The sequence below is a fragment of the Drosophila suzukii genome, chromosome 3 (assembly GCF_043229965.1).
Source record: "Drosophila suzukii chromosome 3, CBGP_Dsuzu_IsoJpt1.0, whole genome shotgun sequence".
Taxonomy (NCBI): domain Eukaryota; kingdom Metazoa; phylum Arthropoda; class Insecta; order Diptera; family Drosophilidae; genus Drosophila; species Drosophila suzukii.
Window position 1 is genome coordinate 87,416,555 of NC_092082.1, and position 27,193 is coordinate 87,443,747.

General features: G+C 37.7%; 1 protein-coding gene across 1 annotated transcript in view; it reads right to left on the bottom strand.

The window, feature by feature from the left end:
• Positions 1-19,834, bottom strand: part of LOC108011092 (extracellular serine/threonine protein CG31145) — a 74,150-nt gene extending 54,316 nt beyond the window's left edge. Inside the window, exons 1-3 of the mRNA XM_070995669.1 lie at positions 19,730-19,834; positions 18,220-18,494; positions 2,864-2,895 (exon numbers count right to left, since the gene is read on the bottom strand). The gene's annotated coding sequence lies outside the window, so the exon portion shown is untranslated. The remainder of the gene's footprint in view (positions 1-2,863; positions 2,896-18,219; positions 18,495-19,729) is intronic.
• Positions 19,835-27,193: the final 7,359 nt, after the last annotated feature.

The following is a 27,193-nucleotide window of genomic DNA, read 5'->3' on the forward strand; positions in this document are numbered from 1 at the left end:
GAACAGAGTTCATTTGCATAATTTGGCTGGGTTTTTAATTTTCGGCATAGCATTTCCCTCGCCATTTTGCACGTAACATTTGCATAAAAAGAATCTGCACGCAAGGCAATCAGCATAATTCCCCCTGCAAACATATTGAGCCGAAAATCACTGCGAAAATGCGCCACCACCAGAGTGAAAACAAATATCTGTTATCCGAACTAAAGAACTAAAAGCTGGTGAAAAAATATGTAACGAATTTACTACAAGCAAAGTTTTTGCCCTAGCCGGGCGATATTTGCTCATCAAATTAGTTTTCTTGCACACGTTTTCAATTTTCGGCAAACGCTAAAAGTTTCCGGCTCCACTCAATTTTTCGGGGGGTGAGTTGGGGTTATATTTGCCTAATACTCGTGCGTGTGAGATAACGTACATACATACATTGAGAGAAAAATTATATAAAATTAAATATAGATTAATCAATAATAACAGGGATATTAACATTAAGTTGAGCTTGAGACAGGAAAATTAGCTATAATAAAAACTATTTCTCAATGTCATTTTAACTTGAGTCATTAAGTTAAATTGCTGCTTTGGCAAAACTTAGTTTCTCAATATCACGTTGGTTTTCTTCTCACTACAAAAATCTTAGCTAGAGCCAATGTTCTGGTTAAACTTGTCGGTTGACATAGCTGACTTAACCATACATTAAGAAAACAAGTTAGTCTTTCTCAAAAATGTCTCTTTATGTTAACTTTCTCTGACAGATAACTAACCAGAACTTTAACATGACATTGAGAAATCAAACCCAAGTTAATTAAGAAATCGAACCAATGTTGAACCCATAATCAAATCCATTTCCTGCCACTTTTCTCCAAGTGTAAGCACGCACTGCCAAAAGCGTGTCAATTGTGGCAAAGGTTTTAGCATTTGAATTCTGAATAAACTGGTAAGAACCCCTGGGAATTTCATTTTGAATTCCGGTAATCCCACACACCCCCCTCCCCCTATTCCCATCGAAAGCCAAACAACAATAATGAGAGTGTACAATGGCATGCATAAATCAGCTGGCTGGACAATGCCACATGGCAAATGTTGCCAAAAACTCTATTGTAAGCTCATAATTGCCAACTTCCTTTTTGACATTTCCCCCAAAAACCCCAACCCAACCTTCGATCAGTGCTGCCAAAAAGTGGGTCAAATGTGCATAATAATTAACAACGTTTACAGCATTCAAATGTAATTCCACCTTGCTGGGTATCAAAAATAGATTTTTCCCGTATTTACATTTGGCCAACATTGCGTATACACCATGGCAGCCATTTCAAAAGGCAAATAATATGAGCAAATGTTTATTCATTCCCTCGAATAATTCGGAATTGTTTAATATTGATTCGTATGGACTAGCAGCTAGCCAGGAGAGCAATAATTAATTGTATCGCATTTAAATCGAATAGGTTTTATTCGTTTTTTTTTCCATAGCAATTGGTTCATTTGTGGCATTAATTAGGGGTTTTGTGATAAGCAATTTGCATTTGATAGCTTATGGCACGAGTAAATAGTTTTGTTTGATTGATATATTGATGTACAGGCAATTAAGATGGCCACCCTCATTCCCCCCACTGAATTTCTGGGATTATTAGGGCCCATATCATATTTTATCAGCTCTTTGAAGTCCCTGAACCTCATGAGCATTGGCCGGATTAGATAACAAAGATCCAGAGTGCTCGGCTGGTCGCCCAGTATCCGGTTGGCTGTGAGCCATTGGCAAACATTTACTTAGCTCTTGCCCCCTGCTAAAATATGCAAAGCCAAACAGAGACAGCAAATTCAACAATGTTTATTTGCGACTCTTGTTGGCACAAATGTTGTCATTGATTATGCACGATCCATATGCGTTGGAGAATTTTCGGTAGACGGGTTTCGTCAAATTTAAACCCAATTTACAACCGCTTAATTGACCCAGCCCAAGGTGTATAAATAAAATTGTTATAAACAAACATTAGCCAATTGACAAAACAGCCACAGAAATCTGTGCAAATGTGCTAAGTAAAGTTAAATTTATTTGCTCTCAAATTAAGGTAATTTGTTAATAAAGTTTATTTTCTGTGGAGAGTGTTACAGTCAAGCACGAATTCAAGGAAGACAGCTTACTTAATATTGGCTTAAAAAATTTGGAATGAAAAAACCACAAACTTGATTGTTAGAAAAAGCCTTTAACAATGGAAACACAGGAAAATCTTTAAGGTACCCTTTTGATTGTTGGAGATTTCAGGGACACCCCAGAATATTTTGTTATTATAGATCTCTCATATTGCATCAAAGGTTGACGTCAATAAACTTGACTGTTTTAATTGCCAACTACTTCGTCTTGTTTTATTATTAATTCACACAATTCGCACATATTACGTTATATTTGCTTTACAATTTGTTGCCAAAGCCACAGAGCCACTTCGCAGTATTTTTTTCTTCACTCTATGGATCAATATTTAGCAAAGGTGTTTACATTTGCATGTCCGAGGTGTGGAAACAAAAGGTTTTTGCTTTTATTCCCTTTTTGTATAACTATACCTATATTTTTACTGTTTGGAATATTTTTGTAGTGTTTTTTTATCACTGTTCGACTGTGACATGTTAAAGCCCCGTCTGACACACACAGAATAGCCATGAATAGCCCACAAAAACTGTGTAGGGTTAACAAATTATTTTTTATTAGAACCCCGGCACATGACCAGGCCTTAACGAGACTTTTGGCCAATTATCAGGGGCTTGTTGATGGAATAAATTGTGTGAAAATGTGCCGTAAATAATGGGGGGCATAGTGTTTGTGTTTTATTTTGATAAGAGCTGTGCAAATCAAAAACAAATTACACATTTTACTCACCTTTAAAGCTCAATGTCTCTTCCGGGAATTGTCTGCAAAGAGAGAGAGAACAGGGAAATTGTAAACTTGATTAATATGCAAATGCCAGGCGGGCTTTGATTAACTGCTTAACCCAGTTTTGGTTTTGGTTTGTTTTCGTTGCCAACTTCCGCCTACAATTGAGCTGGGGAGAAACCGCAAAACCAGTTTAATGCACTTGATGTGACACATTGGTTGACAGGCTGAGATTTGGATTTGGCTTTTGGGGTTTTTGAATATTTTCATTTAGCAACCGGTTTGGCATCGGGAATTGCACAAGATACATTAAAGAAGGAGAAAAAAAAGAACTTAAGTGCATACCTGGCTAATTTAGATAATGTGTATTAATTTCAACCAGTTGTGGGTCACTCTTTAAAGCGGCTTAAATGGGTGGGTGGCTCTGAGGTTCTGGTTCTCTGAGAACAGAGAACCGAGAACCGAGAACTGAGACTGGGTCACTTGATGATGTTAAGCGGCTTAGACGTTAATTGAATTAGTTTACAAGTAGCGCCCAACGTGCTGTTTGTGTTTGTGTTTGTGCTGCTCGATGCATTGGGGCAGAAGCGCTGCCCCGCCCCCTTTTAACCCCCCACTGCCCGCTTAACCCACTTGTACAATTGCACTTGCACTTGATATACAATTAGATTCTTTGTAGCCGCAAAAGGCAAAAACAACTTCAGCTTCGGCCTCTGTTTATGCAGCTTTTCTCGGCTTTCCCCCCACCACTCCTCTGCCGCTCTAATGAACTTTTAATTGTTGGCATCTTGGCAAACTGCTTACATAATTGAACTATCGTGGTCTGCCTGGTTAATTGTTTAATTAAGCCATTAAAACGCCATAAAAATAATAAGAAGCCTAAGCGAAACCGGAGAGGCTGCTCTTTGAGCTGAATTACCTCAGTTGGCCAGCGGAATTTCAAGTGGCCTTTTGACATGCGACACTTGCACCCTGAAGAGGCTCTGGTAATTAAAGTCAGTTATATAACGCTAGTTAGTAGCAAAGGAGAAACGTTTTAGGGAAATGAGACGAAACACTATAGTTTATTCAATTACAGTTAGGTATTTTCCCAAGGAAATAACTATAATCTTATTACAAGCTAAAATTAGTCAAATATTTTAGTACCTATAAAGTCCAATTTAATTGAATCTAATTTCCCTATCGATTTTAATTGCTTTTCCTTTGCTTAACCATAAAAACACTTTCATTACGCAATTACTTACCCACCCTGAAAGCAATTTCCTTAATCCTTAAAACATCGCCTAAAGGTCTCAATTAACCTTTGTCAACTTTGGCATCATTTCCTGCACCATTGGCATCATTTCGAGCACATTTATGGCGACGCAAAAGCCATTAGTTCCCTGCTCATAGGTGAATATTAACCAATATGTAAAGTGCTCTAAGCCATCTCGTATTCGCGTGACTTGTCAAATTTTTGACAGACAATGGCAAAGAAGCTTCAAAGGCTACAAACATCACCCAACAATTAGATTGCCCGGAGAAAATACTATCAGCAAAAGGCGGCGGGGTTGGGGAAATGGAAATGGCTACAATTGCTGTCACCATGACGATAAACGATAACAAATTCATTAATTAAAATTTAAGTGCACAACAACAAAGGAAAGATTGCCATGCAAATGGCTTTATCGCTTTTCTGCGCACACCAGAATTGATTTGCATTGCCGCACACAAAAAGAGTGGGTTTTAATATGCATCAAAAAAGAAACAATAACATGTCATGTAAATTACTCACAAATGTTCATCAATAAATTCGTACAGCGCTACTGGGTTAAAAAATTGTATGTATACTATATACTATGAAGGGATGACTGAAGCACTTCAGAGTTATCCAGCAATTATGGTAAATTTCAATAATTTTCCAATTTGTTTTACCGGTAATTTTTGTGTCATTTTAACATTTTTCTCTCACTTTTTTCATCAAGTAGTTTATCGTAATCACTTTATGGGCTGACTTTGTTTTCACTTTAATTAAATTTTATTAACATCAGCAATTTGTGACACTTTTTTCTACATCAGCAAAGTTAACCACAAAAACGACAAAACCATAAATTGATTACATTCGAAAATATTATTTAGAGGGTGAAAAAAAAAAAAGTAGAAAAGGCGCGAATTGTACAACAGTTTTTGTGGTAAGCAGACTTACGTTAGCTAAAAAATATTTAACTTCTAGTGAAGTAAAAATATGCATATTATACCAAAAATTTTTAAATCTTCTTAGGATCCAAACTACATTTCTGTATAAATCGCTTTTTTGTTTGCGTTAGCCGTTTGCATCAAAAAATGTGTATATATTTTAAGACTTTAAGCCAAGAACCTTAAAATGTTCTTGTGTTTATGTTTTATATCTATACAAAGGCCGGTATTCAAATTCAAGAACAATAGAAAATAAGCTTACTTTTCAGATTGTATAAAAATAATAAAGCTCCTTGGGAAGGATAAGTGCTGTTTGTTTATCCAACCGAAAGAACCCTTTATTGCCTAACTAAACACATAACATGGCAATTATTGCATTTACCTGTGTAATGGCTCTATCTCTAACCTCTATTCAAAAATTCATTTGCATATCACCCATACGCCCCGTGTGACAATTTCATACAACTTACAGCCAGATCTGACAAAATAAACCAGACAAAGAAGACCATTTGTACACCCAATCCCCAAAAGGGAGAAAATGAAATAAAAAAAAAAAAAAAAATTTGAACAATAACAACGGATAAACCAATTTAAAAAATACAATCTGCAAACCAAATCTGCACACACAGACGACATGGCATTTCATATGGAGAGAGGCAGACAGACAGGCAAGAGATGGCTACATTTTAAATACATTCATGCCATATAGTTTTTGTGCATTTTTTGCTTGCCAGCGAAATTGCAATGTGTGCCAGGGGCGCAGATCAGGAGCAGGACACTCCCCACACCCCCTTAAAAATCCCATTTTAATTGTTTAAGTGTCAGCAAAGCCAAAAATAAAAGTACAACCAAATATAGGGAGAAAAAAAGGGAAAAACAGAACAAAAATTAAATAAAAATCAAGTGGAAAGTGTGCAATGCTTTTAATGAATTCAATAAAACTCAGATTGAACTTGCACTATTTGGCGGATGTGGGGTCACATCCTTTCTTTTTTTTTTATTCAGCTGGCATGCCGCAAGGCCAAATAAATGTTAATGAGGACCCAAAAGAATCCGCTTATGTTTGATTCTACGAGATAAAGAGGAGGAAAATGAGCAGTAAAAAGCGGAGAAACTCAGATGACCGAGGAGTACAAAAGCCCTTAAGTGCGACCAAATATATTTACCTCTCCGCTTTTTGGTATATTTATTTTATTCTTTTTGCCGCTTTCTTTGTTGTGTCTTTTGCTGAAACTTTCGCTCTGTGCACACACTAATTGAACTTTCATTGAAACGCAAGTCATTAGAAAGCAAGAGCAGAACTGATTTTCCACGGCGTCGATAAAAAGGAAATTGAAACAAATAGCCAGCCGACAAATGGCTGCGCTGGCTAATTCAAAACTTGACAATCCCGCTGAATGAAATTTAATTAAATGCTATTATTTTATCGCCTTTTGTGCAGCTAATTGGGTTAAGTGCACTCCGCTTATCGAGTTTAAGCTTCCTGTGACTAATCAATCAGTGAAAATATCTACGCATTACTGCATCGAGCGGGTAATGCAGTTGTGCGAATTCCCACATGTACATATATCTATAGATATATTCAGACATTGCACTGCAATTTAATTAGAGCAGGGCGCACAGTGAGAAGGAAGGGAGTCTGCAGAGTGTCTAGAAATTGTAATCGACGCTCCAATTCAATTGACAACATGACAGCCGTTTTATTTTTAGCATAAGCTAAACAAAAATAGCAAAACTGATAAAGCCCAGGGCTACAAGATACTTGATAGCCTTCTATTGTGGAGAATTCCATGTAATTATGCTCATTTATTAAACTGAAATTGTGTTCTATAGTGACTAAGTATTTTTGTACATATAAAATAAATACCATGCTATTGTTAGTATTTTATCTATGAAAATAATAAATACCCCTCTATTGTGAAAGAATTTTCTTTACTTTATGATTAAACAATGAAAAATATAAACCATTAAATATGGATTAGTAAAAATAGTAAAATGAAGGTATTATTTTACTTTATTTATAATAATTACTTAGTATTTTTCTATAAAAATAGTAAATACCAATGTATTGAAAAATTTCATTCCAAAAACTTTTAGATCTTAGTATAGTTCTGTAAAAATAAGAATACTATAATCAATTCTATATTCTATTCTTTTTAATTTATTTTATTTTTAATAATGCTTTACTTCTTAATCAATGAAGTACCTCTAACCGAGGTTCCACTGTACCCAATCCCTAGACCAATCGACACGAACCCCCCTATTAATAGCTGCTAAATGAAAAAAGAGCAGGGAGAGTGTCAGAGAAGCCCCGAAAAATGTCACCTTGCATAGCGCAAATATTTGTGGGTATTTCTTCCTATCGCCCGTACTACCGTTCTACTTCCCCTGGTCCCCGCCAGGTGGCTCTCTCCCAGAAGACCTCTAAGGTGTGAAGAGCGAGTATGAGCGACCGCAAAGGCAAACACAACGCAATCGGTGGCCCGGCGCTTCTGTGTGTATATTTAATGTAGCTCAACTAAAACCAATAGAAAAAAAAAACCTAAAAAAGAGCAGAGTAATAGCAAAAACAAAGACAAAACAGGCAAAGGTCAATATTGGAAATTGATAAACAGCAGAAGCGCCAGTGGAAATCACCAGTGGCAACGGGCAACGGCAATAGCAAACAAAACAGAAATAAGAAACCTGAGCTCTATCAGCTTCGCTCAGTCCTTGGTGGCGGTTTCATAATTAAAAGCAAACAATTGCGTTTTTTATTCTATACCATACCATACCATACCATCTCTCGCCTTCTCGCTTCTACCATATACCATTTTCCATTGACCACAAAACCGAAAATTCAATTTTGAATTAATTTGTTTTGCAGCAACTTTGTGGCAACAAATACAAAGTCATCGTCAGCGGCAGCAAGTTTGGGGTAATAATAATGCGGGCTGGGTGCTGCCTTATAAATAGGGCGGCTATTTTTAAATTGGAACAGACCCAAAACAAAAAACGAACGCTCTAATTCGGTTATTTTAAAACTAATTTACCAAGAAGGCAGGGCAGCCAGTTAATCAGCATAATGAACATAATCAACTCGATTCTGTTGTTTTAATAATGTCCATTTTAATTAATGCAATTTTGCAGCACCCAAAAAACAAATTGTCGAAACTTTCAATTACTTTTGGATACGATACCCTAGAAAGGGTTTCGTTTTCCCATCAACAGCAACCACTTCCCCGCAACTCAATCACTCAATGAACTTTTCGAGCTTCTTCGGCAGAAATAAAATCAACTATAATGTTCAGTTGGTCATGATTCGAGGCCGTGCGTAAAATTAATTTTACGGCATGTTTCGGGCCAACACATGTGGATATGTCGATGTGTGGATATGTGAATTGGCCAAGAGGGCAGAGCCGAAATGAAACTCAACTCAACTGGGCTCAACAAAAGTTTGCTGCTGCTCGCCTTTCGAGTGCTTTTCATGTGTTCAGTTGGTTTCGAGCAGCAGTTAAGTGCATTTATTTCACTTTATTTTCAACATTTATCGGCATTCTGCAGTTTATTTTTTTTTTCCAAGCCAAATCCGCAAAGGAAGTTGCAGGCAATCAGCATTTTTTTTTTTTGTTACAGCAAATTGCAATAAAATATATTTTATAAGAAAATGTTGTTCAGCTTTAGATGGAATTGCAGTAATGCATTTTGGGAAATTTAATTTTTAGCTCGGTCGCGTCACGCTTCAGCAAAGCCAAACAAATAACAACAATAATACAATGCAAAACAATCAGCTTTCTGCCTCTATATTTTTTTTTTGCTAGGCATATCATGCGATATACTCAATATACTCAGTACGAATAACATATAGCATATATAGCTTTTAGCATCTGCCATATCGGTATGTCAGCGTCGCTGGCCGGACACATTTATAGCTACTAGCTGCCGTTCTATCTCTCAATAAAATTTTATTGTTTCATAGTTTCTGTTGCGTCGAGTATCGAGCATTAAAAACTTAAAGGTTCAACGTTGAATTAAATTTGTATCTGCTAGAATTTCACTACAAAACACTCGCCTTCGCCCTAGAAATGTTTGTAAATAAAGATTTAATGGCCAACAACAGGCGTAATTACATCAACGCAGGAGGGAAAGCTTCTAAGAGCTAAACAAATTATTAGCCAAGTGCATTTCTATCTGTAAATTGGACCTCACTGCAAATAGCTGGGATTAAATAAATGGTTTCCTAAATGATGATATATTTGAATATTTTTCACTATTCATTTAAAAATGTATTGTTATGTCAATGCTGCATTTTAAAATATTCTTTGAATAGTTTTCTTTATATGTATCTAAAACCTTTGTGAATTGGCTTCACATATACTGGCCTATTTTTTTGCTGTGCATCCAAACAAATGCATTCGGTCAATGGGGAAAGGTAATTCGAATCGGATTTTGACTTTGAAATTCAATGCTCTTAATGGCCCAATAAATTTGCTTACCTAAAGGCCTTCAACACTGAATGTCAATTTCTAAATGCATCTATTAGCCGCACCTGGTTGGAAATTCAAAGGGAAAAGTGAAATAAATAGGCACAAGTTAGCGAGAAGTGCTTGAAGCTAGTCTAAAGTATAGGATAGACAAAAGCAGGTATTTTAAACCCATGATATCTGTAGTTTAATTATAGACCAGACATAGATCAACCAATAAAGGGAATTCCTGCCCCGCTGTCCATCTTAATTTAACCAATTTGGCTTGATTTCAATTGAGTTCTCCAAAAATAAAACAGTTTGACGGCAAACTCATCAGTTGGACAAACCACGCCATTTCATTACAATTCAATCTGATTGGGGGTTAATGGTCAAAACCAATGAAGTTCACTGAATACACACTTGGCAAAACGAGTTCTAGGAAATAAGTTAGTTTTAAATACCCTTAAACAAGGCATTATTAGTTGTTAAATTTTAAATTTCCATTAAAAAGAATGTATAAGATAAATCTTAAAGATTATTCTCAAACATAAAAAGTTATATTTCATTATGAATATAATTAAATTTGAGATGAAAAAATCTCATTAGCTAAAACCAGTTATCTGTGAGTGAAGTCCTGAGCTAAAAATAATAAATGTGCTTTTACCTAACTACAAACATATATCACGTTTGACATTTTGACACATAATTGGTCTGAAAACTTATCACCTAATGTAGATTTATGAAGCCAAATATTTTTTGTAAAATACAAAATGGTGAATAATAAATAGCAGTACAATTAGCCATACACAACTTTGTTAATTTTTCTAGCGTTTCAGTAACATATTCATCTATTTTTTTACTTAGGCTTTAAGTTACGTAACTCAAGGTATGCAAAGACACCTCCAACCATTACTCATTAGGTAAACCCAACTGGAATTGGTTCCAACCGAAAGTGGCACCTCAAGGTGGCCGCCTGTCTGCCCTTTGTTGCCACACACTCTAGGTAAAGTACAAAAAAAATAGACCTGGGGGTGTGGGGGTCATGAGTGGGTGGACGGATGGCAGGGGTTAAAGCTTTAGCCACGCCCATTTAGGGCTGAGCTGCAGCTGCGCTTGTTAAGTGTGGATATTTTAAGGCTGGGCTTTGGCTGTTGCCTTTTTAAGTACGGGTATTTCAGAACCTGAAAAAAAATAGCAGAAAGGCAAAAACCGTAACCCAAACCCCAAGCCGAAAATAGAAAAAAAAGGAGAGTTATAATAAAGAGTACTGTAGGAGCAACTCAAGCATGGCCAAAACGATGTTGCTGCAATCGGACGTAAAACGCACGTTGGGAGAAAGGTGGAGAGTCCCAGCAGTGTTGTGTTTTGTTGGCTTATTTCTCGTCTGCCCAGACATTCTATGAGATTTAATTACAAGCTGCAAAAAAATAGAAAAACATAAAAAAAAAAACAAGAAAGAAGCTAAAGAATCTGGCTGCACAGTTACGCTTTTGTGTTTGCAACCTTTTGACTGCCTAAATGCTGCCCCGTTTGTTGGCCCCCATTTTTCGTTGGCATTGTTCTGTTTCAGTTCTGATTCTTCTGGTTCTGCCCCGACTTCTGCACTTCTATCCAAAAAGGTTTGACACAGTTTCTGGGGCCATTTCGCTCTGCTCTTTAAATGGCATTTAAGCCAGGTTCTCTAGATGTCTTCATTCATCAGTTAAGAAAGCGGCTGCTGCTGCCGTGTGGAATTAGACAAGAACGAAAGCTGTGCCGAAAATTCCGAGTCATGTTCTGGAAAGCGTAACAAAAGCCGCAAGAAAGCATCGGGCATAAAGACAAACTGTATATAAGTATCTGTATCTCGGCGGTAGCGGTAGTCTACTAAAGCCAAATTATATCTGACACAGGAAAATTACACACAGAGACCCACAGACACATAAAGGCATTTTAATAATGCGTATCGTTTACACTAAACAAAGTAAGTGCCATAAGTTTTATAACTCATTAACCTTTCCGAGCGGACCAGAACCGAACTTTCCTCCCCAGATGTTCTGTGTGTGTGTGTTTGTTTGAGTATCTGTGTTTGCCCCATCGTGTGGCGTTCTGTGTCACTGGCTCAGAAAACACAGAGACAACAAGCTGACAAGACCAACAATGGCAGCAGCCAAAGTCTGGCCAAGTATCTATATCCACAAGATATACACACACACACAATCGCACACATTTCGTATCTGCGCCGTTTAATGCGCTTCATTAGCTTAAGCTGCGAACACATCGTACAATGATTTTCACTTTTCCATCAAGACGGCCTGTTAAAATTATATTTCTGATTAATCATGCACTTAAATGATACAGTGCTCTATGGGTGTGTGTTCATTGTATGGCCAGTTAATGAAAGAATCTTGACAATATGAGATGAAATTCCATTGACCCGTTAACGGTCAATGCAGTTCACAATAATGGGAGAAATGGAATCAGGGCAATGACCGATTAGAAAACTCACAGTGATATGGCTTTTTTTAAGGCCCGATCAGAAATTGGCTGCAGCAAGTGGAATTTTATGGTTATGATTTAAGCTTAAGTTCAATATTAGACGTGGGAAAATTGAACAAATCAGAAAGGAATTTTATAGAGATTTATTAATAATGAAACGTACCATTGAAATGTGTGCGTTTATAAATAAATTGCTAATTAATCATTGAAACAAAAATAGTAAATTTGTATCAAATGAGATGCAAATGATTATATATCATATTTCCTAAATGACTCAAGAAAGTTGAACAAGAAAATGTGATTTATAAGAGTTCTGTTCTAACAGGTCCTAATACCAAGTTGAAGTTATAGTTCGGGAAATCTAAATAAAATCTAACTAAAATATGAGGTCCCAGGGGAAAGAGATAATATCTTACGCAATTTTTAAAAAAATATTTACCTAGTCACAGATCCCTAAACAGGATTAGGCTTATGAAAACGATTCAGCCAAAATAAATTGTTTTTCTGCAGTGCAGTCATAGATAGCAGCAATCAAAACAAACATAAATCCCCGCTGGAAGTACTCTCTCCGTCTGCCTTATATGATACAAAAACTTTAACCTAGGGACAAGACATCCATACCAAGTAGTATTACCTCCAGAACTGGAAACCAAGCCGTGTGGCATGTGCCGGGTGTGGATGGGATGCTTCCTGGTTGTCATCGAGAACCCGTCGAAAGCGAACCCACGACTTTGGACGACGCTCTGCATACTAATGCCTACTAGAACCATAGAGTTATTTGAAATATTTAACACCGTTTTCTGAAGAATTCACTTTGGGGTGTGTGTCTGGTTTGCTCTAAGCTCAATCAAATGAACGCCAAAGCCAAAGACGCAGGGACAAGGCGACAAGTTTAACTTGTTTCCAGCTGAATATCTCAGCATAATTAGTGAGGAGGCAAACGAACAAACTAATTATTGAAAAGATACTCACAGCTCGTCCAAGTCAATGGGCCTCGAGGCGATGGATCGTATGGAACCAAACTGCGAAACGAGTTCGTGAATCACTCGGAACTCAACGTCAGAGGAGGATAGTAAACTCCGGTCTAAGGTTACCTTTTATGAACAACAATTGCAGTTTAGCCCACGAAAATTTCATTGACACAGTTTTAACTTTATATCAGCTTTTTATTTATTTTATCTTTAACTATACGCTGGCACGTTAAGAGTTGGAAAATAATTGCCTTTTGAGTTTTAGCCATTTAAAGAAACTGGTTTGATGACCAGACCTGCGGGAAGTCCCCTGAAATTACAGATTAAATTTATTGATGTATATTTCTAGACATGAAAGTCGATTAACTCTTCAGTTCATCAATTCCTTTGAAACGTTTTAATTGCTTTAACCCTTTAAATAGTTATTCTATAATACCTTTAATCAAAGCACTTTTTCTGTTTACAAACCTATAATGATATTATTATTTCAACGCTTGCATTGTTGCATTTTTTCCATTCTGTTCCATCAGTTAACTCATTTAAATTCAATGCAAATCTTCGATCGCACGTTTCTATGTGGTTTACATATTATTTGCATTCTTTCATGTTTATTAAAGCCTTTTGTTTTATACGTTTGATTTCGATATTTGTATTGTTTGTATACCTCCAACATTTGTTTTGATGGGGCTTATGTACGCAGCGGGTTTTTTTAAACTTCAAATTTTAATTTCCTGCTGCCGGTAAAAGTCATTTTAAAGTCGATTTTTTATGAGCAGCAATTGTCATTTGCCTTTGTACTCTGTATATTTTAATTTGTTTTTGCTGTTCGGCCAGGGAACTGATGCAATTTATTATTAATACAGCACAAATTTATTTCGTTTGACCAAAAAGCACCAGTTGAAACAAAACTAAATCCAACAAATGTTACATAAAACGTGACATTTGTGAAACTCACAATTTTATTCCATTTCGTTTATTTTTGGCTGTCTGGTGATTTCTGCACTCGTGATTGTATTTACCATTATTGTTGTTATTTGTGATTGTTTGTACCGTGCACGTTTTGTCCCACGCGACGTATTTTCCATACTGCATTAGCACGAAAACGGTAAGATCACTTTAAGCCTGATATTATAAAATCTATATTACATTTTACAAAGCTTGTAAGCGTTTTACCTTTTACAAAAATATTATTGATTTTTATAATATAACTTAACTATGGCGTGGAAAATCGAAATCAAGTCATACATAAAACATTTTCCTAGTTGTCAAGATTAAATATGATTTCTTGCTAAAAAATTGCTTATCAATGTGCTGATTCTTATCAATAAAAACAAGCAAAGCTACTGGAAAATCCACATGAAGTCAAAATTTGCTTTCAACTTTTACTCAGCCCTAGAAGTTAAATCAAATAAAGCAACAAGTGAGCTTTTCGAAGGATTCTACCTCCTAAATAGGACAAAGCTCCTTGTGAGCGTTAGCGCCATCTGGACAAAGCTCCTGGAAGCGAAGAAAAGCCACTTTCTCCACCACTTATAGAAAGTTCAGATGCCATAAAAATCCCATTTGGCACATGCAAACAAATATAACAAATAATTATTCAATTTTTTACAGTTTACTCATGAACAAAAATAAGCTGACCTCTTGAAGAGCGGAAGAAATTACATTTACACACTTTTTTCGACGTTTATAGTTTTGTGTGTTTGCCAAACAAGTCTCGCTCGCTCATATTTATTCAAATATATCATTTTTTACCTTTTACTTTTATTATACCTTAGCAGTATATTTTGCTCGTAAATAATGCAATAAAAAATGACAGGCAGTCCAAACAGAACAGAACTCGAAAAAAGAGGAAACCAATGTAGCCGAAAAAGATATGGTAATAAACCGGTCTGCGGGTGGGTCAAACTAACTGTAAATCGGTCTTCAAACGACGACGTTTAATAAATATTTAATAATTGGCCACGATGCATGCGTCATGAGTTTGTGTTTTTTAAAATATTATATGGCGTGCCGTTAACAATGCCGAGCTTCCCCTTTTTATTTACAAAATTTCCAGCCATTACATAAATCGTGGCCAACAACTCATCAAATTGAATGCAATTAAACGCTGGCCAACAGTATTAACTATGATTGATCAAATGATATACATATATGTATATATCTTTTGATGGAATATGACAGATGCCCCACGGATGATATGATAAACAGCTTGCGTGATTCAATGTTATTTATGGACTTCAAATAGATAATGAGTTGGCCAAAACGGTAACGAAGTAATCATCATTCAAATGGAAATGATGTCCTCTATAAAATTATAGTAGGAAGTGAATAAAGTGCAGCACGAATCAATTAAAAAGCTTAAATTGAAGGCGTACAAAGTTTGGTAATACGATTTTGATCTATAGTTTGATATAATAGGTAGTACTTGTAAGGGAACCCTTTCTTTCATTTGTTGATTTCTGTAACTTTATGATGTCCTATATAACATTAAAGGAGAAAGTGATTAAAGTGCAGCACGAATCAATTAAAAAGCTTGAATTTAAGGCTTACAGTATTTGGTAATACTATTTTGATATATCGGTAGTACTTGTAAACGAACCCTCTTTTCAATTGTTGATTTCTGTAACTTTATATCATGAGTCGAATCAAAAGGCGTGACAAACTCATATTTCCCACACGATCACGGCCCATGCACTCTATAAGTATAGAAAATTATAATTTTTTCTTGTTTTTTTTTTGGTGGCGTATTAAAAAGCCATTAGACGAGAAAACAAAAAGAAGGCAAATGGCAAAACAAAAGCTACAAGCAATGCGAACTCTCAATGGGTCGAATTGAAATCGAAATCTGAAATCCAAAACAATGCGGCAGTTTCACGCGATATTTATGGGCAAACTGTCTTCTTGTGTGAGTACGAGTTTTGAGTACCCGACGAATGTTTGTGTTTGTTATACGACTTTTGGTTTCCAGACTGCCTCCGGCATGGGGCATTCGACTAGAGTTGTGCATGAATGCCAGTGTGTGTAAACAAAAACCCCGAACGGGTTGAAATCGTGCTGATTAATGTTCCTCCGCTGGCGGCGTCGGCGGAGAAAATTGCAAAACAGCAAATGGCATAGGTCAGTTACACTAATTGAAATAGAATGTTGTCGGTCAGTGGTTTTTCGTGGGTGCTGCTCTATATACACAAGATACTCTAGTCGGTTTATCATAGCCAGCGTGGGCATTTGTGAATGGCAAGTGCTTGGTCTTAAGTGATCATCATTTAGAAAGCATCGCAGCATCAGCTTCCAGCCAAACACACACACTTCCTTTCACTCAAGAACGCGGAGTTTACAGAGATGGAAGTGAAAGTAAGTGGAAAAGAGCTGGCTAAAAGTGAGGAAAGCCCACACAGATGTGTGAAATAAAGCAATTGTCATTATCTTGTTTTCGGCTCATATGGAATGATATTATTAAATCTTTATGAGTAATGAAACGTCTAAAAACTTTACTGATTTATTTTCTTCATAAAAGTTATACTTAGTTCATAAATCAAGTTGGCCTGAATATTTTTTCCCACTGTAGCAAAAGATTTAGTTAGCCCCCAAAATGATAGAACGCTCACCTTATGAGAAGATCATTTTTATGGTTTCTTTTTGTCCTATCAATCTGAGATCTTTTTATAGCTACAAGCTAACATCTAGAATTTGCATACATTCTTGACGCAAAAAGAAACTTTCTAAAGAAGTGAAGAACCTCAATCATGACATCAACAGGTGGTTAAACCCCTGAGGGAAATGTATTAAAAAAAGGCTGAACCGAAGAGCTTTAGGATATGGAAAAGCTAAGGACTGGAGCTTTATGCCTTTGGCGCCTGCGGGAGTTTAACGAAAGTCAAAGTACAGCTGATGACAGCTGAGCAGAATCACGTGGTGGAGCTTTTGGGAGAGAAATTCCGAAAGAGAAATTCTGCACAAGAGAGCGCCAAAGGATACGCATGTCCTGGAAACGTCAAAACAAGCAAAAGCTGATTATAATACGGCTTGGGTATGGGTTTGTTATTGAGGCCCGATTCCTTCACTTTTGCCCTGATTAGAGATGACTGTCTGCCACTCCCCTTTTGACCCGCCCCCCTCCTGCGATTGCACTCGGGGACTTCAGCTTTGATTGACACGATGGAGTAGCAAATGCATCACTTGAGACAATCAACGGGGTGTGGAAGTGGGTGGCGTATCCCGTGGCTGAGACTCTGGCAAACAAACGGCGACCGGGCGACAAACTAATGAGGCGCCAGGAAGCCAGGGCAGCGAAAAGAAAAACACCAACAAACCGCTCGAGCGGAGAAAGCAAGTTCCCACCCAAGGATACAGTGAGGCCTCGGGGGAGTTGAACACACCAACCCAGTTAAGTAAAAGAGGAGTTCTAAGCCCAATATAAATGCTAAATTGCCATATGTGTGGTCATAATGACACTACTTAAATTTGAAAATGTATTTAAAGGGAAAACCAATGACGGTGTTTATTACTTATAAGACGTTTCTTAATAGGGACATACTCGAAAAAAAGCCTGAACTTATCTTAAGTGGAACTTTATAAAGTCATTCCATTTTATCGTTAAAAAGTTGGGCTTAAAGCTAAAATATACTCCTTTAGGGAAAATAAAATAATAGTATTGCTATGAATAAATTCTGATCCATTAAGATATTTCCCAAATGATAGAATAAAAAATGTTATTTAATATTAGATCTTAGAAATTCTGATGCAATCCGGTAATGACTGAAAATGAGTCAAATCACCTTCAAAGGGCTTCTACATTAAGATAACTATATAGTTATTTACCAGCTTAATAAAACTCAACTAAAGTACCGGAAAAGGTACTGGCTTAGGCAACCCAAATCTTCAATTGGAGATTTGTGAATAGAGTTTCCCAGCTTTTGTTCTACGCGAGGTGTGTTCACTGTGTGTGCGAAGGCGTGCCAAGGTTAAGCGCTCGCTCAATGAAGGTGCGGCGGGGGGCGGTGGGCGGGGGTAAGGTCCGCTACAAAGGGGGAGTGGCACTGGTCAGGGGCGGCGGGTGGAAAGGGGTTGGGTGCAGCTTGTGCAATCAGCTGTTGCTAATGAAAAACGTCGGCGAGTTCAGCCAGGAATAAGCAAGAGTCAAAGCTTATTGATTTTGTACTGCGTAAGTTGGCCAGGAAAAATTAGTGGTAAAAAGGGTGCGTGGGTGCCGATTGGGGGGTCAACTCAATTTCAGGGGAAATACATCCAGATAACAAACAACTTAATTAATTTGCTCAACTAAATGGAAACTTACCCTGGCCTTTTATTGTATGTAAATTCAATAATTGCGTAGTTTGTTTTTACTTTTTTATAATTGCTTGATGTTTTCTCCTTGTTATGTGAAAATCTCTTTTTTTTTATGGTCGAAAGTGTTTCCGCTTTGAATTAAATGCAATTATAATAGATACAATTATAAAGATGGCAATTATCAATGCACTCGCGTTTTCTTTTGCATTTTAATTACGACGGCTTTGCATATTATGATAGAGTCGTACACAAAGCCTTTTTTACGACGTTCAGCTGGGGAATCTAATTTATATATTTATGAGTTGGTATACGTATTTTACTGGGACAAATTAAACGCGCAAAATGGAGGCAAAAAATTTGATTTGTTGATGTCTAAGGTCGCCGGCAAAGACAGACAAATAAAAAAATGGTGAAGAAAAAACGCTGACAAAGCGGTGTATAAAAAATAAAAACAGAATTTAAACGCTTGAATTCGACGCCCTGAGAGAGCGAAAAATCGGGCGAGATAGGGAGGGCATAAGATGGCTTATCAGCTTATCGCTTATCAACACGACCGCTGATGACGCCACGAGATACAGATACAGATACATTTACAGATACGGATGGACAGCCAGGTCGAGATAGACGGGGCAAATTGAACAACACTGCAATCGGCGGAAAACCGGGGCTTTAACTTCTGTTTATCTTTTACCATATATGCGTGTCTATATAGCAACAGCTTGTTCGACAATTGGATACACGCCGAGTATCTGTATCTCATAGTTTGCCGTGTTTGGCGCGCTGTAGAACATCTCTCTCGAGGTTGATAAAAACCGAAGATTGATTTGCTGCCCTTTATATTGAAGAGGAATTTCCCTGAAGTTTTTTAATTATGGAGTGATTATCATTGAAGACAGTGCGATTTTTATTAACCAGGTAGAAAGGCTTATGAATTTTATAACAAATTTATTTGGTTCTATAAAATGCAAAGGGGGATTTTACAGTATTTATTTTTTCAATTGATTTATAACTTTGGAATGAAGCTGATTGATAGCTTAAGCAGGGGTCTTTTTGCTTGTCTACGTTGTTTTTATTAATTATACTAGGGAGTATCTTCGCTTTTCGCTTCACTTGAGTGAAAGATAGTTTATTTGCACTTTAATTTGAGTAAGGAATTTCCCTGGTCATTTTATGTGTTTGTTGTTTATGTTATAGTTGTTGTTGTTGACAACCAAACAAACACCATGAACTTGAGCACACACAGACACAAACACACACGGAAAGCTTCTTGATTGAGCCACTGTATCTTTTTTTGCTGTTGATTTCCTTGCTTGTTATTTGTATTTATTACTGCACTGCACCGCGATTATTTCGCTGAACTTTTGCATTTCCTTCGATATTTTTTTTTTTGCGAATCGCCAATTAACGATTTATTCTGAGGGGAGAGCACGCGTGGGAGCCCCAAAAAACCAAAGAGAGAGAGCGGCTGCTTTTGGGAGGAAGCAGCCCAAGCAGCCGAGGCAAGAACAACAACCCACCAAGGCAGCGGGAGAGAGAGCGACCGCGTCGTACCAACTTGACTACTCGCCAGCCCCAAAGTTCCGATAAGACTGAACTGAAAACAGCAAACGGCGAACGCCAAGCGGAAAACTGAAAACCGAAAGCAACTGAGATCTCAAATCGCGGCAGAGCGCCGGGCAGCGGCGTACTCTCGTTCACAGTTAAAATGCCTTCAGTCGTTGTTGGTGTCGCTGCTGTCGCTGCTGCTGCTGCGCTCTCACGTTGCCGTTGTTTGTTGTTGTCAATCAATTGACAAAAAAGTAAGGTATCGCCTTTACAGTTACATCCTCTCACCCGCCACTCTCTCCCGCTCTCTCTCTCTGTCTGCCTCTCTTCTTAGGCGCTCTCACTAAGCTAAAACAGCTGATTACGCTAGGAAAAGGTAAACAGTCAGCAAAGCTTGCTCTCGCGCTCCTCTCACTTTTAGCTTTTCGCTTTTCGCAGCGGGGGTGTTCGCCTAATGAGCTTGCATTAAAATAGTAATTGACTAAGAAGCTGAAGAGCTAATAAGAAACAAAGCCAAGGTGGACGGAAACGAGTTTCCAATAAGACCCTGTTGCACTTTGATCGGAAAAGGGGGGTGGGGTAGGGGGAGGGGCAGGAGGGTCAGGAAGGGCGGAAAGTGCACGGTATGTAGTTAAAAGATTTGTTTGTCCCCAATTTCAGACCATTTTGGCTGACACCTTTTTTGATACCTCTATAATAAAGGGTTATTCCACTTTGGAAGAAGGTTTGAAAAAAGCACGATCGGGGTCACCAAATGGTAAAGAAAATGTGGTCTATTATTATTAATATTATTACTATCTGTGTTGCAATGAATATTAGTAATAGTATACTTTTTATTCATTACCTATTTATGTATGTGTTGGTATTTTTTTTTTAAGTTTGCTAAAAGAAAATAATTTATTATAATTGATTTCTAACGGTTTAGACCCTAGAGCAAAAAATCTCAACTCTAAGCCCAAGCTAATTAGAATGAAAAATGACTAAATGAAAACGTGTTGTTCATCCACAATAGTATTAACTAGTATATTGTGTAGAAATTACCCGCAACTCATCATAAATCATCATTATTAACAAAATTATAATAGGTGTAATTACCTTTTTAAAACCCATAAAAAGTGGGTATCTATATTTAAATTATAATTTAAGGGGAATTTGTTTATATATAGCTAGGGATTCAGCTTTACTTAAATGGTAAATATGTAACTTATCCATCAAAAAATTAATTACCTGCTGTAAATCACCTAAAAATCATTCCAATCTGTCAATGCGTGAACTCTTTTCAATCTATCCAAACACAATTTTATTCATCTTAATCTTATTCAACACACCCCATTAATTTTTCTTACTTCCCTGACATAAACAAAGTGTTTGCCGGCACTAACTTATAGTGCCTTGTCAAAGATCGAACATCCCAAGATCAACAAGGGTATTTAGTTGTCGTCTAGTTAGTTTTTCTATTTCCCGCCACTCTAGGCAGAGGCGTCAGACAAATTGCAATTGGCTCTATACTAGAAGGCACGACGAGCCCAAAAAAGTACGAGTACATATAGAGTCGATTATATATATTCTGGTACAGGCATATATAAGTACGACACACAAACCGCAAAAGGCAACAGAAATAGATGGCAAAGAATTTCTAGTTGACTGAGCACCGAATGTGGCCGGCGAGCCATCAGTTAGACAGTCAGACAGTCCGACGACCTAGACCTAGATGTCAGATATAAGACTCTAGATACCAGATACCAAATGGGTGGCAGAACCCGAAGCTAAACTTAGAGCTATGGCTAACGGAAGCTGAGATGTTCGCTCGGAGGCGTCATAAATCTTGCGCAACGCCCCATTGGCATCGCTCGGGGGCTGGGAACTCCACTAGCACTACGATTCTGATTTAAGTTCTGATCCCTAAGCCACAATTCCGGCCAAGACAATGGCTATTTGCATGGGTCGCATAATTATGCACCATCACTCCAATGGCAATTTGTTGGCCAGTGTGCTAATGTGATTAGAGACCGATGTGTTGAAGTGCCGATGGATGTCGAGTGGAGTTCTGTTCTTGGCCACTTGTTGCTCAACGCTTCAAGAGCCAGAAGGAAGTTTCCAGTGTCGTAAATTATTCGCTCTCTGTTTCCGCTTCTTGTTATCAGATGTGTGGGAACAAATAGAAAACAGAGATGCACTCGGAGAAATCACCTTTTATTAAAAAAAAATAACAAAACAATGTACTCAGAATATAAAAATATCTATAACTTGTTTGATGACATGGAATTTAAATCTTCAAGTCTAGTTCTTGTCAAACTGTTTGCCAAAAATTTAGGATTATCTTAAATTTATTGAAGCCAATCCTAACATAATTCTTTATGAATAGAATGGCATTTACGTTTTGGGAAGACTGGTTTCCCCAATATTTATGGCCTTTAGCTTATTAAGACTTAGTTCATCGAAACTCTTTTTGGTAATATACTAATGTTAAAGGTTCCATCAATTAAAAACAAGAAAGTTATTCATAACCATGAACAAATATATGTAAGACCATTTGTTTTAGTACAACTTGTAAGTTGTTAAAGAAATGTATCTAAGACGCAAAAGTGGGTTAAATTATCTATGCCATTGCCTAACTTTTAAGGGTTTACCTCAGTACATTGCTCCAAGTGTGGGCCGTGTTTTCTATTTGCTGTTTGCTTTTCCACTTGCTATCCACGTTTGTATCTGGTAGAACGCTTTGCTCACCACTCAATCCAATTAAAAGCCGAAACCATCTGTCGTCTCTGCCCTAAAAAAACAAAATAAGTTTGGTACAAAGCTCCCGGCAGAAGTGCCCCCGATTTGAGTCAAGTGTTATTTTGGGCGCTTTGTGTGCGCCACAATTATACGACAATTATAAATAAACGCCTAATAACATTATCTAGCCGCAGGGCGACGTAAGTCAGCCCAATTTAGAAGGTGTCGTAGAGCCGCTCTAGCGGATATCTTTTTTTTTTGTCAGGTACCTGAGTATCTGTATCTGGACAGGGGCCAAGATTTACGAGTTCCGACGGGGAGTGCGTCATTTTGCCGGGTTATTGGCATCGGAACTAACTGTTTTCGGAGCGATCATTGCCTCTCACCTTTCGGCCGGCTATTGCACTCAATTACCAGGTGGCATAAGGCACATAGAGGGGAAATGGAAATGAAAATGGAACTTTACCGCACACATGAGAACCCGTTTTTACCGCCCAGCTAGCCCTCAACTCATCTGTCGGCACTTGGTCTAGATACATGCGAAAAAGCGCAAAAAGATACAAGATAATGTTCTCTCTCCGCCAAATACACAGACACGTTGAACTGGATCTGTATCTGTAACATGTAAAATAAGAACAAATGCAAGTTGTGAAATTCTTTTTTTTATGAATCCCCAAATCTATCCGGCGGGCAATTTGGAATGTCAAAGTTGACATCTGCATGGTAAGTGGAAAACTATGAGATTTATTTGCCTGCAACAGCATGTGAAAATGTGCATTTTCGGCATTCGCGGTATTGTGGCGTCATTTTTAAGGTCCATGCTTGGTTGCATGTGTAGCGGAGCTTTGTTGACGATACTCTACGAATTGGCCAAAGGCATTTTGATTATGTGGCATTTAGCAGTCATAAAATTATAGAAAAAATAAGTGATTTAATGAGTGGTCATTTTGTAAATTGAAAGGGTAGGCTGAACTGGTTGGTGGACCAAGCTAGTTGAACCACTTGCTAAGCCGATTACTTAAGTCAAAGTCAAAGAGTTGGATGGCCAGGTTGAAAGTTGAACCGAACACATAAACAGGAATGTTGAACAGGAAAATAAATCAGGAAAGTTTACAGAAATGTTGAAAATTTGACAAGTTTACAGAGGATTTACGTGAAAAAATAAACATGATTGGGGAATCTAGGATTTCAATGTGGAGAAACGAATGAGTTGTCATAAAAATGTTGGTATAAGGAAGTAAGGACGATAAACCTGGTTGTGGAAAGAGGAAATTTTTGTTTCCAATACAAAAAAATCATAGTAAAGTGAAAAACCAAAAGGTTTAAATGGGTTCCCAAAATCGTTCATTGCCTTCGAGGTGATTTAACAAAAGGGCCTATAAAAAGCAATGCCAAGTATCTAATAACAATTGAAAATTCGTTCAACTGGCAATTTGAAACTTAGAGCCTCTAATGTCAGGGCAAACATCTTGCTGCGATTCTCATTGCAGACCGCAGAGCATCTGGCATTCGATTGCCCCAACCATCCGCACTCTTTATAAGGCTTTTGCACGCGAGCCAAGACGAACCAGACGCTGATGAATATCATCATCATGTAATACCCGAGAAATGTGTAACGATGAGGCAATGCCAGCCGTAGTTGGATTATGATGATATGCCAGGGAGTCGGGACCCGGTCTCGAACCGACTTGTAAAAATTGACAATGCTAATGGGGCGGCGGAAATCGGGCATTAGCCAGCCGTAATTTGCATAGGAAATCGACTGGGATTCGGGATGCACAATTAGATGCCCAGACACGTTCCGTTCCCGAGACGTGGATGCGAGTACGCTGGGCGGCTTAAGTAGGAGATAGAGGTAGAACCGATCCGTTGACCGCTGGCAGCATATAACGGGGGACCCAACGGAACCACTTTGGAAATACCCGATCCGATCCCGATGTTGCATGACAGCCGCAGACGGAGAAAGGTTGCGGAAAAAAGAGAAAAGAAATGATATGCAACGAAATTTCTTCCTGGCCAGTCTGGCCAAAAAAAAAAAAAACTGCAAAACTGGTCCACCGTGACCCACTAAGGCCTCTCTTTACTTTTTACTCGAAATTCAGCCACCGAAAGCCGACTTTAACACCACCATTTGCCACAAGGTGCAGACGGACCCGCTCTCTTTTTAAGGTGGAGCTTCCGTGAGTCACGTTTGCTTCTTACTTCCGTTAATTGATTTTAAAATACCAGGAGAACTCATCGCACGTATTTTTAGACAATGTGCAAAAACCTTTATTCGCAACTTTCACTTTGCTGAACAAGTTTAATCGACGGGGGAAGATAAGGTTCTTGAAAAATACATTTTTAACAGTGTGAGTTCATTAAGTATATATTAATTGATGATGGTGTTTTAAGTGATGGGAAAGTTTTAATGCTTTTTTTTTTAATATTTATAACGGCAGTCAAATTTTTTTTTAAACCCAAGGGTTAAGAGCTGTGGCCCAATGCGTTTTCGGCAACTGAACAAGATCAACAAAAAGACAACAATAAAATACAGCTAGCACGGCTTCATTGGTTTTGCGGTTAAAATGTTGCAACAAGAACAGGCAATGCCACAAAACTTGGACAGCAAAGAAACACAGTCCAATTCAAGACTTTAAAGTCGGAGGCTTTAATACACTGAATTTGTGTTAAAAGCTTGGAACTCTTTGTTGTGTAATTCAAACTGTGCATATATAAATAAATCGAATTTGTTTTGCAAAGCTCTTTTATTCAAGGGATATGAGCAGAAAATCTCCAAATATAAGAATACACATTTAGTTTCTTAAGTAGGTTTGGAAAAAATCTAAATATTTTTATCACAAGACTAGCTGTAAGATCTGTTGCTCCAATTTCCTTTATAGAACCTATCAAAATCTCATAATCATTGCTTCACCCACTTTTGGCCAAACTAATAATACCCCTTTTGAGCCATCATCAAAACCCCAACAAAGCAACCGAAAACTTGCGAATCTATAAAAATGCAAATTAGAAGAGGCGAAGAAGTAACACAATAAACGACTCCAGAAACTGGAACGAACCAAGACTGTGATTCAAAGACTTAGACTGCGACTAAGACTCCAACTTCGGCTCCGATTTGGAATCAGATCGAGGAACCGTAGATAAACGTTACTCGTGCTATTGCCTCTGGGCAGCCAGAGAAGCGTTGGCGAGGCTCTGTGATCTATGGGCTGGCCAGCCAAATTGGTCAAGAAGCAATTTGGGTTAACTGCAGCTGCAACACGCTGGCGATCGGGAAAAACTTTGGCCAATTAATTGTGCGGAAATCTGCGAGGCGCGTCATAAAATACTGTCGCTTTTTCATCTCTCTTTCAGCACCGGTCTGTGATGGGAAGTTGCTCCTCTTGGATGGATAGTGATTTTAGTAGTTTTGCACCTGCACAATAAACAATACGATGGTGCACAGAAAGAAAAACTAGATTAAAAACTTATTAATATAATTTAAAATTCAGAACATATATTAACCATTGCTATGGCTTTTGTGATTTTTTTTGGAGCAGTAGAACATTTCTAAAAAGAACAGTTTCTAATAGAACATTGATAATTTCGACATAATATAATAGAATAGATTTATTAAAAAACTTCCCAAATTTGTTAAAAAATGTAATGAAATATTTATTTATTTTTTTATGACGCGGTCAAATTTAAAGTGTATTAGTATCAGAAATATGAATATAATTAAAGATTCACTGGAAATAACTTTAGGCAAACAAGCTGTTACTTTGTGGATTTTAGAAAGGTGACTGTTCCTGAATATTCATATTAAAATTGACATGCATATTGATTCATAGTGATTATTCATAGATGCAACTTTGATGTAACTTTGATGGCTCGAAATCTAGTTAGACCTGATATCTTTCTTTTTTCGCTGTGCAGGTAGCCGGAGGCATTCTTGCGTGCAAACCTTGACCATGAAACACGCTCCGCGATGAGATGACGTGCCCATAAAAGCGGTGGGCAACAATCCCAAACATTTTCCTGGCAATTAAGAGCCACAGAAAATTAGTAAGAAATTGAAATTGCTCAACTCACGTTTACGTTGGTGGACGAAGTGCTGCGATGGTCAATGGCATTCGCTTGCCAGCGGGTTGTGCAAGCCAACTTGTGCGACAGTTACATCTATATATGCGCCACAAATAACTGGTTTACAGGCCGAAATACAAAAAAAGAAGGGTAAAATAATAATAAACAAAGCAAAAACACCGTTTTGGACCGGCCTCCAAGGCATGCTACCCAAATGGAGCCATTGCCGGTCTGTCAATTAGCAGCCGGGCGACATGACAGTGCACTGAACTTGTTACGCTTAAATTGTTGATAAGCCTCAAGTTTATGATTTGTTAATGTCCACTGAAATGTGGCAATCGCACGCTTTTGGCCATTAACCCATTTCCAGCCAGGTTCTAGAGGCATTCCAAGTGGCCTAACTCGGTTTTTCATTTATATTATATTAGTTGCAACTTCTGTCCATAATCAATTTCAAATTAAAAGCCAGATACATTCGCTTACTGGTTTAATTTAATTAGTTTAATGGTTGGCATCATTAAATTAGTAACTTCATTTGATTATTGGCTGCACTTGATTTTTCATGCATTTCATTTCCGGTAAATATTTTTATTGTTTAACTTTTTCTGACACGTTTAAGAAAAAACCGTAAATCAAACATTTTGTAGATATAGACC